The following is a 15,697-nucleotide window of genomic DNA, read 5'->3' on the forward strand; positions in this document are numbered from 1 at the left end:
ATGGAAGCAGTGGTTGAGAAAGGAGTGAGGCAGCGTTCTAGCCTATCCCCGATAAAGCAGTAAATGAAAGCAAAGAAAAATTAGGAGTAAGAATTAAAGTCCAGGGAGAAGAAATAAAAAACCTGAGGTTTGCCGGTGACAATAAAATTCTGTCAGAGAAAGCAAAGGATTTAGAAGAGCTGCTGAACGGAAAGAACAGTGTCTTGAAAGGAGGTAGTAAGATGAACATCAACAAAATAAAAAATGAGAATAATGGAATATAGTGGAAATAAATCGGGTGATGCTGGGATAATTAGATTAGGAAACGAGACACTAGATGTTGTAGATGAGTTTTGCTATGCGGGCAGCAAAAAACCTGATGATGCTCGATGTAGATAGGATATAAAAGGCAGACTGACAATGACAAGAAAAGCGTTTCTCAAGAAGAGAAATTTGTTAACATTTAGTATAGATTTAAGTGTCAGGAAGTCTTTTCTGAAAGTATTTGTGCAGATTTTAGGCATGTATGAATGTGAAACATGGACGATAAACAGTTCAGACAAGAAGAGAACAGAAGCTTTTGAAATGTGGTGCTACAAAGGAATGCTGAAGATTAGATGGGTAGGTCACGTGACTAGTGACGAGGTACTGAACGCAACTGAGGAGAAAATAAGTTTGTGGCACAACCTGTCTAGAAGAAGGGATCGGTTTATAGAACACAACACAGGATCACCAATTTAATACTGGAGGGATGTATGGGGGTAAAAGTCTTAGAGAGAGACCTAGTGAGGCTGTAGGTTGCAGTAGTTACTCAGAGATGTAGAGGTTTGCACAAGACAGAGCAGCATGTAGAGCTATAACAAAGCAATCTTGGGACTGAAGACCACATAAGAAATCGTAAGTTCATTACACGTATGGGATTCTCTTTTAAAAATGAAGGAAGTTCTGCCTGTCAAGGGGCCTTTAGAGGAGCTCCACGAGCTCGCACTTCAAGAGTGTAGGAAGCTCATGACCTTTTGATTGGAATCCTTCCATTATTCACCTTCAGCAATTTTATGAACCCAAAGAAGTACCTAAATCTTGGAGGGTGGACGAATATTTGAACACCAATTTCCTGGACTTTGAGTCTACTGTAAGAACTGCTGCTGCGCCATCTCGCTCGATCTACTCTCTCGTAACTGCCACTATCGTAAACGAATGGTCTAGTTTGATGAGCAGGACACAGCACGAAACACAGCACACTATTCGTGATTTTACGGATAAAATTTTGGCATTTAGGCGTCCAATCATTGATTTACGCGGCAAGTGGTTCATTTACGAGTAACTTGCTTGAAAATGTACTGGGTCTCGGCTAAATGAACGCTGCTAAATAGCTTGCGAAAAGTATTGCCGCATAAAATACCAGCTGACATTAATTTTTTTGCAAGAGATCTAAGGCGCCCTATTTCTTGTGAGTCCCAAGATATCAGTTCTTAGGACCAAAATGACGATTTTCTAGGTGTAACATTTCCATCACGTATGGTCGATCATTTTAACGAGGGATTTAATAAATACGGTAATCTTTATTATGCTTTATCTTGAAATATGTTGTCAGTAATGGACCGCTTGTTGAGGGGTGCGACAGACTAGATTCAATACGAAACATTATTGGTATGCTTGTTTAGTCACTTATATTTTTATCTGTAGCACCATTACGCGTTTCGAAAGTCATGATATGATCTCAGCTGGATTTAGATACATTTACATTGTTGAATTTAGTTGTGACAAACACATTAGTTGTGTGGCGCAGAGATTGTGTGTCGTCTTAAGCTAGTGGAGATACATTAGCTTTAATTAAACCACAGAAAGGATCCATACGAGTTGGTCAGATACAGTTTCTAACTGTGTTGCAGGGTAGTTTGTGCAGAGAAATTATTGATAAGGAAAGAAATTCGATACGTTCTGCAGTTTCAGTGTTAATTAGCACCGAAGTTAGAAAACCAGTCCGCTGTGCGCGCAAATTTAAGCGATCCGCAATATAGAATTAATGTCACTTGTTCTCACAGCGTACTTGATGTTGCACATCACTATTCCGTCTCTGGCTCGTGTTCGACCCTTACTACCGCTAATGTCCAATTTTAGTTTCGCTCTGTCGTTCAGTATTAGAAAACTAAACGAAAAATACGTTTGGCGACAATATCTCTACAAGCCGCTTGAATTTTACCTTCAACGGCCGGGTTGACTAACCTCTGTGCTAATTATCACGGAAACGGTGTAAAATATCGATGTTTTTAACTATTATTTCTCAGCACAACCTACCCCGCAACACTTTTAGAGGTTTTTGAGACTGTTTCTGACGACTATGGATAAATTTATTCATGTATGAGGGAGCTGCACGTATTTCATATCTGGAAAAGTATATTTGTTGTACACTGACATGCGGCACATCACTCCATATTTTTCAGTGTAACAATACTTTGCAAGTTTTTCAATTTGAGTAATTGTCATAAAGATTCTGGTCAAACGGCAACAGCTGCTTCAGTGATGTGAAGAGACATAAAAATTATGGATTGTTACTTTTGTAGAACATTACTGTAACGTGAATTAAATTTTTTTATTTGAAATATGGAACTGGGATAAACATAAGTAATTTGCACCTGCTGACTTTGGCAGGTTTGTATTGCATCATGTACTTAAGCTATTTATAAATGAAATTTCGTGAAAACTAAAAATAGAAGTGGGTTAAGGGACTACAGTGTTCAGTTTTGTGTTTTCAAATTAATGTAGCTGAAAATTTTGGGAAGATCGAGTTGGAATCGGTGTCTTCATTTAATAGTTGTTGGTTAATGTGCTTATTCTGTATGAAAATCTTAAGATCGTCATATTTGTTAGATAAAAAATCCGCTTCAGTTGTGAATGATAGATCATTTACTGCACTACTGGACTCAGAGACCTGTAGTTGCATCACCGTGTTGTACACATTGGTTTATAAGACATGTGGAAACCTATCAGTTTTTCACAAATTATTCTGCACTTTCCGAAATAACAACTTTTTCACACACTAGTCTTTGAAAGTCAGGTGTCTCCTAAAATCTGCACTGTCCACCCATTCCTCTCCGAGCTAACAAACATGTCACATCTACGTTGTGTCTGCTTCCAGTATTTTCCCACAACACACCTATGCACAAGTTGTTCGTAGAAATTTGTGTGCTGGCAATTACGGAAGCTTAGGAATGTCAGTATGTGAAACATTCCAAATGATTTCTGTAACTCGAATCAGTGGATATTCTTTGTATAGTGTTTATTAGTAGACTTGATCTGCCATTGTCATTTGAACAAATTCCTGTTAGCGTTATGGCATTCATTCACCCTTGGATGCATGACTAGTCTGGACTACTGTACATCCATGAAAGGGGTGTTTAGAACTACTACTTTTAAACAAAAATCAACTACTGGTAATGAGGAAATAGTATAAAATATTGAAGAAAGTATTTGATGATACTGTTACTTTTGTTTTAGTATAGTATGAAATACAACGTTATAAACTATGTTATTTAACTTTCCCGATTTTAATGTCTTTCAACTTTACTGTTCAACATAAAAATATTTGCTCATTAAAAGTAATACTCTTCACAATAATTTCACAATGTTCTTTGCATTTTTTAGCATTTGCAGAATCATTGACCGCTTTAGATGAGGGCACATGAAGATTCACCTTTTTTGTGACTTTTCAGTTGCTGGAACTTTCGTCGATTGGCTACTAACTCCACAACTTGCCATGATCTATGTAACTTTATTTAGGGGCCATATGAGAAAAGTTTGGTTTTTATCAGCTCTGCCTTCCATGTAATTAGGATGTTGCTGTGGAAATAAGCACAAGATTTTCTTCTTCTACTAAATCTAATAGGTTGCCTGTAAGACAGAATACTATCTTATTGATTGCCTCTTCCAGTTGTATGTACTTAGCTTCTGGTGATGGCGATAAACTCCCGATATACATTCACTATCAAATAATGCTCATTTTACATCTTTCGCAGCTAATTTGCAAAGATTTAGTACCATCAAACATCTGTCAAATTGTCTTTCACGTGAAAATGATTGTAGAAGTTCTGTTGTTATGGGATCCTTCATTTCGAGTGGATTTTCTTTCTTGTTTAGCCACACTATCTTTTACTGGACCATGGCATTGTGTATCCATATCCTGCTCGTTGATGGCAGTGATTTACTCTATTGAGTTTCATCGCTTCTTTCACCTGTGACGCTACAAGACGTGGATTCATTATTCTGATCACCATCGGTAATTAAATTTATGTTGTCTTCTTGATCAAAGAGTGCTTCATCTTAAAGCAAATCAGTGATAATTAATTTAAAGTTTTGGTCACATGGCTGACTACAGATGTTGATCTGTCTCACAGGTAGTACAGTATACAATTATGTTCTAAGTAAGGCATAACAGTATCTTAAATACTCATTTATTATGTAAAACTCGGTTCATCTGAAAGTGTTTTGGCAATGAGAACTATACTGACCTTCAGTTTGGTATTTGGATATAGCTTTTACAGCACTTCTGACCTCTCAGTAAAGAGTACAACTGAGCTACACAGGTAATGGTTATCAGTATTCTGGCTACTTTAACATGACATTCTGGTAAAATATAAATAAAATACCGGGAAAGCAGCTGGTTCAAAATGGATCTAAAAGACCTCCGTCCCGCATTATACGAGCAGGATTATAAGATTTATAAAATAAAATAATTAATTTTACCTGCCGCTAACTATGTACCTCCAGAAGAGGGTCCAGTATATTTCCAACGATTACACTGGTCATCATCTAAAATAAATAAATTTTAAGACAATTTCTTGTGAGAACTAAAATTTGTCAGGTCTGAAAGACCCCCGTGCATCCAAAATAGATTGAATTAAGTGAACTGTTGCAGTTTACTTTTACTCGGTACATTACTACGTGGTAGTATGTGAACTGTGATGCTTAATGAGTTATTAGAACTATCACTCACTCTTGGTCGGTGTTTAATTTGTGCTTCAATGACTACACTTTCTCTGAATATTTCTAGCAGTGGACTCCCGGTTGTTTGTGAGTACCCATCTGATAGTAGGTGCAAATAAGTCCACGAAATTGACAAACTGATCATCATCCAAACAACAGGACCTCTGAGGACAGTTAAATTCGTAAAAAGTGTAACCTTAATTGATAGGATGGGTTTATTTTTTTGAGGAAACGTGATTGACCACCGAATAAGATTATCAACGTCAAAACAACAGACTAAAGTGCTACCAACGGGGCCATGGAGACTACGAAAATCAAGTTGTATCCTTGCACAGGCCCTAATAAAGAAATTGCTCCTAAGCATTGGTTATAAGAGAGAGATAACATCGTATATGTATGCTTTAATAGAGAAAAGGGTAAACGTTCTAAAGAAACAATGTCGACACGAACCAGCAATTTCTGCTGCACAAGAGCATAAGGCAGTAGGAAGAGGCATGTTGGAAATAAATGCAAAGAAACACTGGAAATCTTTCCGAGAAAATACATAAAATTATGTCACTGTAACACATAAAGTGGAAATGACAAAAATTGAAATTGAAGTTTTAATGGACCGACTGCCACGACTATTACATCAGTTTTTTTACAGACGACTGTTAACTTCTGGACATAGGTATATTGCCGCGCAGGATTAGCCGCGCGGTCTAGGCGCTGGAGTCATGGACTGTGCGGCTGATCCCGGCGGAGGTTCGAGTCCTCCCTCGGGCATGGGTGTGTGTGTTTGTCCTTAGGATAATTTAGGTAAAGTAGTGTGTAAGCTTAGGGACTGATGGCCTTAGCAGTTAAGTCCCATAAGATTTCACACACATTTGAACATTTTTTTTGACATAGGTATACCTCAATATTTTGCTGCGATTTTTAACAAAACTGACATGTATGACCAACGAACATCAAACCGTAGTTCTGTGTGTAGGAGAAGACCACTAACGAAACAGTAATGTTACCGCAAACGAGGATAAGATTGTTTCACATGATGAGTTTCTATTGTAAAATAAAGATATATAACAAATTAATATGTCAAATCACCAACCCACGTGTGGGAAAGTTATCGGTAACTATGTCATGGATTTTGTGAAGTACACTGATATGTGTTTATGAGGAACCTGTGCATCTTCCTTGCATAAAGAGCATGGTACTCGCAGACTGGGGGCACAGTTTATGACTATGGAATGGATGGTTCGTTTGACTCTGTGGAAGACTGTCTCGAAGACTGTAAAGTATGTTCTATCTACATAGAGTTTGATTTATTTACCCATAAATTATGTGGAGATTGTTAACATAGACTCCATCAAAGATAATCTGTCATGCAGAAGTGTTACGTTAAAGTTGAAGAAGCATATCTTTTATCAATCAGTGACATTGCTCTCCATAAACCGTCAAATTTAGATATTACCGAATTGGGATTCGATCCCGGAAACAATGGTATTTGTAGTGACTTACGAAAAAAGTCCAATGAGTGAAACGCATTCAAACCATTCATCCTTAAGGAAATTACTCTTTAACACGTTGACTGCCAAGCGGCTACCAGCAGTCACACCAGGCTTGTCCTGGTGGTGAAATATCATCACTATATGTGCAGTAGTATCGTGTTAAGCACATTCAACATACTATGCATATAAAAAAGAAAACTTGGAATAGAAAATAATGAAGTCGAACATACAAAAACTGGAGTATGTAGCAGAAACAGCGTCCATGATGTAGGAGTGTAAACTGTACTGGAGAAGAGCAGGTCATGGCAGAGGAGCAAGCATGGCTTACAAATTACTTTAAATACAAAGTATTCCATCTGGCTGCAGCACAGGCATGCATACAATGAAGAGCCAAAGAAACTGCTAAAGCCATGCGTATTGAGATACAGAGATATGTGAAGAGGCAGAATATGGCGCTGCGGTCAGCAACACTTACGTAAGACAACAACTGTCTGGCGCAGTTGTTAGACCCGTTACTGCTGCTACAATGGCAGATTATCAAGGTTTAAGTGAGTGGGAACGTGATGTCATAGTCAGCACACGAGCGATGGGACACAGAATAGAGATGAAATGGAGCTTTTTCCGCACTACCATTTCACGAGAGTACCGTGAGTATCAGGAATCCGGTAAAATATCAAATCTCCGACATCGGTGCGGCCGGAAGAAGATCCTAGAAGAAAGGGACCAACGACGACTGAAGAGAATGGGTCAACGTGGCAGAAGTGCAACCAATCCGCAAACTGCTGCAGATTTCAATGTTGGGCCATCAACAAGTATCAGCATGCGAACCATTCAATGAAACATCATCAATATGGGTTTTCAGAACCGAAAGCAGACTCGCGGACGCTGGATGACTGCACGACACAAAGCCTTACGCCTCGCCTGGGCCCGTCAACACCAAAATTTGACTTTTGATGACTTGAAACATGTTTCTTTGTCGAACGAGTCTCGTTACAAATTGTATCGAGCGGATGGACATGTGCGTGTATGGAGGCAAATTCATGAATCTATGGATCCTGCATGTCAGCAGGGGACTGTTCAAGCTGGTGGACTGGTGGAAGCTCTGTAATGGTGTGGGGCGTGTGCAGTTGGCGTAATATGGGACCCGTGATGTGTCCAGACACGATTCTGATAGGTGACGCCTACACAAACATCCTGTCTGATCACCTGCATCCATTCATGTCCATTGTGCATTCCGACGGACTTGGGCTATTCTGCAGGACAATGCGACACCCCCACACGTCCAAAACTGCTATATAGTAGCTCCAGGAACGCACTTCCGAGTTTAAATACTTAACTTGAGCATACTGGGATGCCTTGCAACATGCTGTTCAATAGAGATCTCCACCTCCTCGTACTCTTACGGATTTATAGACGGCCCTGCAGGATTCATGTTGCCACTTCCTTCCAGCACTACTTCAGGAATTAGTAAAGCCCATGTCATGTCGTGTAGCGACACTTCTGGTTGTTCGCTGGGGCCCTACACGATATTAGGCAGGTGTACCAGTTTCTTTGGCTATTCAATGTATATTAGCACTTACTGGAAATGGCAGTGGTAAATGGTTACACAATGGAGTTGCCCCCTTAGTAGGCGTTTCGGTACTACTACACGTACGAAATAAAAACAATCACACATGAATTTTGATTGTGATACAGGTATGCTTTTAGATCTTCGATCACAATCAACGAAATTCAGTCCTGTACCCAAAACATAAAATTATGGGTATTATTTATCAAAAATATGAACCTTGTAGGATGTAAAACACACATGAAGTACTACTGTTGTAACTTAATTGTTCTAAAGAAGTAGAAAAAAGTACATATGCCTGAAGTATTGACACTACTCATTCAGCTTTCAGGGTAGGGAGTGCTTGTCGACAAGCTGAGTCTGATGTTTGTGCTACAAGTTGCTGTTAATGCATCTCTCAAGCTGCAATAATAATGTTTCATGTACAAAACAGATTAAAATACAACAATAATATAATATACATTGCAACCTTTTTAAAAACAATATTAATTTTATTATACTCATATACTCATATATATATAATTCAACTACGACGTCAAACTCAAGGTCTAGTACTGATCAACACTGATGCGTTTTACCTGTAAGCAGTCAATTGCAATGTACTTGTGAGAAGCAACACTGAATTGACAGCTAGCTATAAGGATGAACAGGTGCTTTTATATACAAAAAACTCCTCACCAAATCTGTTGCTGTCTATATACCGTGATAGGACCATATCAGTCTGCAGTGGTGGGGAGTGATACCAAGTTTAAAACAGTCGGTCGTGGGTAGTCAAGGCGGTTGGAGTGGTGTGGATGGTTATAGTTTAGAACTTCTTGGATGCTGATCCTGAAACAGGAAAAAATAGGTCATAGGCTAACAACAGAACTGAAAGTAAGTTATGGACTACTATTGTAAGCAAAGAAAACAGTGGAATGGTTTCGAGGCTCTGTAAATAACGAAGTGGGCGCAGTTTATTTCGATTATTGCAAGGTAAGGACATTCTGCAATATACGATTTTTTAAATATGCTACATGGTCCGAACTTGTAGCTGTGACCCAGAACTCAACAAACTACACATTTTTCCAGTTAGTGATGCCTATATGGGATCACAGTCATCAAAACCGTTGCAGATAGATTGGAGCTTTGCAACATGCACCGCTTCACAGCACAGGGAAACAATATATTAGCTAAGAAGCAACCATATACACTTCACTTAATATACACACACCTCTAAATTTCTTCCGTAGGTAGGAGATTTGGGCTGGAGAATAAAGATATGTGTACAAAGTAGAAACAGCTTGCTTGTCTAATACGCAAAGTTTGGTAGTTTATTGGGTATACATTGAAGAAATCCACTACTGTGCAAGTACACTACTGGTGATAAATCGTCGAAAACAGTAACTACCATACAGTGCATAGGAGGAACCATCCAGAGCGATCTAAAGTAAAGTGACTTCATAAACACAGACAGCCTCAAGGCACGATTTCTGAACTGATAAGTAGTTATTGCAGATGACCAAGTTGCGTTTGTAATGGGAAGCAAATATATTTGTTAGGTATCACGAGGGACTAGGAGGCAAGAAATAAAATTTCTTGCTACCTCTTTTAAGGTGGAAGTTTGACACACTACTGTAAAAGACACAGTGGATAACACCACAAACTCCATAAGGCAGCTATTATTGTATGAGTTTGGTATATACCATTCGAAAATGTAATAGAAAATCTCGGAGAACTTGAATGGAAATCTTTAGAAAAAAGACGATGTGTTTCTCGTGAAATGCTATTGGATAATTTTAAAGCAAGTGCTTTCAACTAAGACTGTTAGACGGTTATACCACCGGAATCGTTCATCTGGTGTAGCGATCATAAGAATAATGTAAGAGAGATTAATCTGCAGAGGCATGTAGCCCACAATTTTTTCCTCGATCAATACATGGGGCTGTTTGCAGACAGCGCTGTTGTTCATTGGAAGATAGCAGTGCTAGAAGACAGTAGCATATTACCAGAAGTCCTGTGGAGGATGAGCTGACACTTAATGTAAGTAAATATAGCGCAATGCAAGTAAATAGGCGTACGAATCCACTAGCGTACGGTTACACTATCGATGAAAACAGTAATAAGCGTAAAAAATACCTGGAAAGAATCATCCAGAGAGATGAATAATTACATAAAATAAAATTAAATGTGAGGGAAAGTGTATGCCCTGCTTAAATTCATTTGGAATAATCTTAAGGATGTGAGATTCGTTTAGGAAAGAAGTGGCAGCTGTAAGACCAACTTCTGTGTTGCTCACCAGTCAGGGATCCTTACCAGCTGACATTAATAGAACAGATAGAGAAGTTCCAACGAAGAGAGGCACGTCTCGTCACCGGTTCTTACGAGAATTCTGAACAGGATTGAGTGGTATTAGATGACGAAAGAGCGGTGTTGCACATTACAGAGAGACTTACTGTAGAAACAAAAGGATATGTGAGATAGTACTTTCCAGGCCGCGTGATACTTCCTCGCAGATACGTACCATGAAATTATCGTAGTGAGGAATTAATACAGTGGTTTTAGTAAACCTCTGTCTTAACTTTGTCTCATTACGAATCGTTGGTACAATCGCTCTTTACGCACACCATTATGAAATGGAACCGGGACTGGAGTTAAATGAATGAACTCTCCATGACAAGATGTGCCATTTTTGTCCGCATATTGGAGTTCCGAAGCTCGTATGTCTGCTTGCGAAACGAACAGAGGGGTGTGCATGTCTACGTGGGAAAGGATTCTGACCCCAAGTCATGCAACGTGCCTGTGACACGTTCTCCGCTATTTCGCCATTAGACAGTGACAAGACGCACAGAATATTACGCTGCACTAACTTGAAACGCTTAAAATGCAAAACGTGCTGTTTGTTAATCGGCTCCCTGTCGCCGTTTGTAATATTAATACATGTAACGTACAGGATTATGGACCTGCAGTAATTGGTCTACATATATAGTAACTACTTCTTTCCTACTACCAGTCGTGCTTTTCATTTTTTAAATATGATGTGCGTCTCGACAAGTCATTGATGATTCTGAAATATGTCGTCTTCTTTGAAAACAGGTTCTCGGATTTTTCCTAACACCGTTTCACAAGAACTACGTTGTCTCCACTTATGCACATTGCCCAAATAAATTTCCGAGTATGGGTTTTCTTAAGTGTTATACATCGATTTTAGAAGTAACTGTGTTCGTTCAGCCTGGCTGCAGCTGGCGGCGCCACGCGCGAGGGAAGCGGGATCTGTGGTTCGGTCCGCACGTCCACATCTATAGGTGATATATCAACGTCTTCTGAGCCCTGCCCCACACCTACCAGCATCTCCCTCGCTCTGCACGCAAGCACCAGACGTGCGACGGGATGCTGGGGAAGTGCTCTGGCTGGTAGCAGCGGGCGGCACGTCGCTGGGTCCGGCCAAACCCATTCCAGAAGGCGTCGCGACACCCTGCCAGATAGCTCGAGAGTCCGTTAGCTGTAACACACTGTGCAGCACAAGTCAGCATTTTAGGTTGTATGACAGGAATTTCTATTTTAAACTTAGGCTAGCTGGATTTCTTTAATTTATCGCCATTTTTACAAGCCCACTGTAATATCGTGGTGTGGGATTTACCTTGCTTTCTCTCCCCATCTAATTTGGTTTACATAGTATATTTCACAACTGCGGATTTCGCAAGTGCATATTTCCTGTATTTCCTGTCTTTCCCGCACACACATGGCAGTGGCGACAATTTGAGAACCACACAGGCTGCGGCAATGAACTATAAATTATTTACATAGGTCAAGTCAACAGTTAAAGTTGTGTCACATGGTTTCCTATCACTTTAAACTTAGGATAGGTGGATGTTCATAATTTATCGCCTTTTTACACGTCTACTATAATATCGTCTTCTTAGACTTACCGTGGCTAGATATGTTTGAGAGAGACATCATAATGGGTCGTTAGTTACGATGATTAAGATAATGGTATCTTGGAAAAAAACTTCTGGTAGTCATACAGCGTCACAAATTATAACGATAAGGATGTATATAGGATGTCAGTGCAAGGATACCGAATGTGACTCAGTTCACATAAGAAATGAAACTTGAGCAATTATTCTGGAGCGAAAAATCCTTGGCAGCTATTTTTGGATTATTAATTTTGGAGAGGGCGTTGCTGAATGAGGCATTTATTAATTGATGATAAATCTGACAACTATACAGGCTTTGATCATTCCCCTAGTCAAATCTGCCAACTATGTAGGCTATGCCACCTTTTCTGAGCAATATGATAATGACACACCTCAAACTTTTGAATTTCTTGCCAGTGAGAGGGGGAAGACAGCCACTTTTAGGACATAAGTCAAAGAGTGAGCCGGAAATATAATAATTAGGTAATAAATCGTAGAGGAACTTTGGTCGTGGTTACATATGATAATGTGAAGATGTCAAAGAAATAGGAGCATGCTCAGGACGAGAGAGCGTACATCGGAACGGAGGCAGACTGAAATTAAAAAGTGAAATAAGTTAAACCTTCAATATATTCTGAAAAAAAAGCATACAGAAGGGTTAACAGGGGTGAGCGTATGGACAACTGCCAGTCCGGGTGCGCCAAGAATATAATTAAGAGTGGTGACAGTTCATATTCGTGTGAATGGTGCCCGGCCATGATGAAGACGGCGACAGGCAGACAGTGGAATGTGTCTAGTCTGACTCAAAGCTGAAGTAAATGAGCGTCTGTCCTTTGGACGGCTGGGAGTGAAGAAATGAAACAACTCTGTACCGTCCTGCAGAACGTCCCAACATCCATACAGTTGACCCACCACTCACACTTACTATTGGCTAAACCAATTTTCTTTTTGTCATTAGTCGTCTGACTGGTTTCATGTGCTCTACCACGAGTTCGTCTCCTGTGCCAACCTCTGCATCTTGGAGTAGCAATCATAACCTATGTCCTCAATTATTTGCTGTTTATATTCCAATCTCTGTCTTCAACTACAATTTTCACCCTCTACATCTCCCTCTAGTAACACTGAAATTGTTTCTTGATGTTTTAACTGAAGTCCTACCAACCTGTCACTTCTTCTTGTCAGTATTTCCCAAGTATTCCATGTCTCGCAGATTGTGCGGGGAACCTCATCATTATTACCTTACCAGTCCACCTACATTTCAACATTTGTCAGTAGCACCCCATCTCAGATGCTTCGAGCCTCTTCTTTTTCCCGTTTTCCCCACAGCCCATGTATCATTACCGTGCTGTGCTATGCATTTTCAGAAATTTCTTCCTCAGATTAAGGTCTATGTTTGATACTAGTAGACTTCTCTTGGCCAGGAATGACGTTTTCGCCAAGTGCTAGTCTGCTTTTTTTTGCCATCCTTGTTCGGTCCATCATGTGTTATTCTGTTGCCTAGGTAGGAGAATTCCTTAACTTCATCTATTTCGTGACCATCAATCCTGATGTTAAGTTTCTCTCTGTTCTCATTTTTGCTACTTCTCATAACATTCGTCCTTTCTCGGTTTTCTCTCAGTTCATATTCTGTTCTCATCAGACTGTTAATTCGATTCAGGAGATCATGTTATTCCTCTCCACTTTCACTTAGGATAGCAATGTCATCAGCGAACTGTATCATTGATACAGTTTCACCTTGCATTCTAATTCCACTCTCGAACGTTTCTTCTATATCCACCATAGCTTATTCCATGTACTGACTGAACAGCAGCAGTGAAAGACTACAGCCATGTCTTACACCATTTTTAATCCCGGTACTTCGCTCTCGGTCGTCCACTTATTATTCGGTCGTGGTTCTTGTACGTATTGTATATTACCCGTCTTTACCTAGAGCTTGCCCTTTTTTACTCAGCATTTCGGATATCTTGCACCATTCTACAATGACGAACGCTTTCCTATGTCGACAGATACTGTGAACGTGTCTTGATTTTCCTTTAGTCTTGCTTCCATTATCAACCGCAACGTCAGCCAAACTGACCATCATCTAAGACATCCTCTATTCTCTTTTCCATTCTTGTGTATATTTTTCTTGTCTTTAGCGAAACAGAACTGCGTCGGCTCTGAAGGCCAGACAGCTTTGGTCACACAGGCACCAACTTGGATGCATGGAATGTTAAGCTAATTGCGATAATTCTCGCACTTGTTGGCTCTTTTGTACGATAATTCAGTCACTTGTCGGCTCTTGCAATCTTCAGAATTGTGTGGATGATGTTTTCCCAAAAGTCAGATGCTATATCGTCAGACTCATACATTATGCACACCAACATAAATATTTAGATTGTTGAGACTTCTCCCCATGACTTTAGAATACCTAATTTAATGTTCTCTGCCCCTTCTGCCTTATTCGATCTTAAGTCTTCCAAAGTGCTTTTTAGTTCCCCTATTTCTCCGATATCGAATCCTATTTCTTCTCATATCATCTAATGAAATAAGTGTTCTTCATCATAGAGGCCATTTTCCACCTACCCGTTCTCTCCCCTGCATTTAACAGTAGAATTTATACTGCTCTGTCAGTGTTGCCACCGTTGCTTTTCATTCAACGGAAGATTTGCTGAATTTTCTCCACGCTATGACATTCCTTCTTATAATCTTCACTTTTCCGATTTCTTCACATATTTCATGCAACCATTTCGACTTAGCTTCCCTGCACATCCTGGTTATTTCATTCCTAGGTGACTAGTATATCTGTATTCCTGAATTTTCCTGAAGATGTTTGTACTTCCTTCTGTCATCGATCAACTGAAGCGTTGCTTCATTTACCCATGGTTTCTCCACAGTTACCTCCTTTGTACTCATGTTTTTCTTTCCAAATTCTGTGACTGCCTTTTTAGAAATGTTCATTCCTCTACTACTGAACTGCCTACTAAGATATTCCTTATCGCGTTATCTATATCCTCAGAGAACTTCAAGTGAGTCCTCCCTTAGTACTTCCGAATCCAACTTCTTCGCGTGTTGATTATTCCTGATTTCTGTCTTATACATCAGCCAACTCTTCATCACTACAAAATTGTTATCTGAGTCTGCCGCGCGGGGTAGCCGCTTGGTCTTGGCGCCTTGTCACGGTCCGTGCGGCTCTCCCCCGTAGGAGGCTCGAGTCCTCCCTCGGGCATGGGTGTGTGTGTTACCCATAGCGTAAGTTACTTTAAGTTAGATTAAGTAGTGTGCAGGCTTAGGGACCGATGACCTCAGCAGTTTGGTCCCAGAAGGCCTTACCACAAATATTAAAAAAAAAAAATTATCTGTGTCTACAATTGCTCCTGGGTAAGCCTCATAGTCCATTATCTGTTTCCGGAATCTCTGCCTGACCATGATGTAATGTAACTGTAATATTCTCGTACCTCCCCGAATTTTTTGTTCTCAATTTTTGTTCTCAATTAGTTTTTCTCCTACCTCATTCCAAGTACCAATCCCAAACTATCCCGTTACTCTTTCGTCTACTCCTTCCCCTACAACCGCATTCCAATCCCCCATGACTCTTACGTTTTTGTCTCTCTTTACGTAGTGAATTTGCTGTCCATTATCCACAAATAGTTCTTCTGTTGGGTCTTCTTCGGCTTGAACTATCGTTGTCGGTGTTGGTTTGCTACGGATTCTGATAAAAACAGCCCTGTCACTGAACTATTCTCAGTAACTCACTCCTTGCCCCATTTTCATGTTTATACAAAAGCCTATTCCCATTCTACCATTTA

This window comes from Schistocerca americana, chromosome 3 (assembly GCF_021461395.2).
Source record: "Schistocerca americana isolate TAMUIC-IGC-003095 chromosome 3, iqSchAmer2.1, whole genome shotgun sequence".
In the NCBI taxonomy this organism is placed as follows: domain Eukaryota; kingdom Metazoa; phylum Arthropoda; class Insecta; order Orthoptera; family Acrididae; genus Schistocerca; species Schistocerca americana.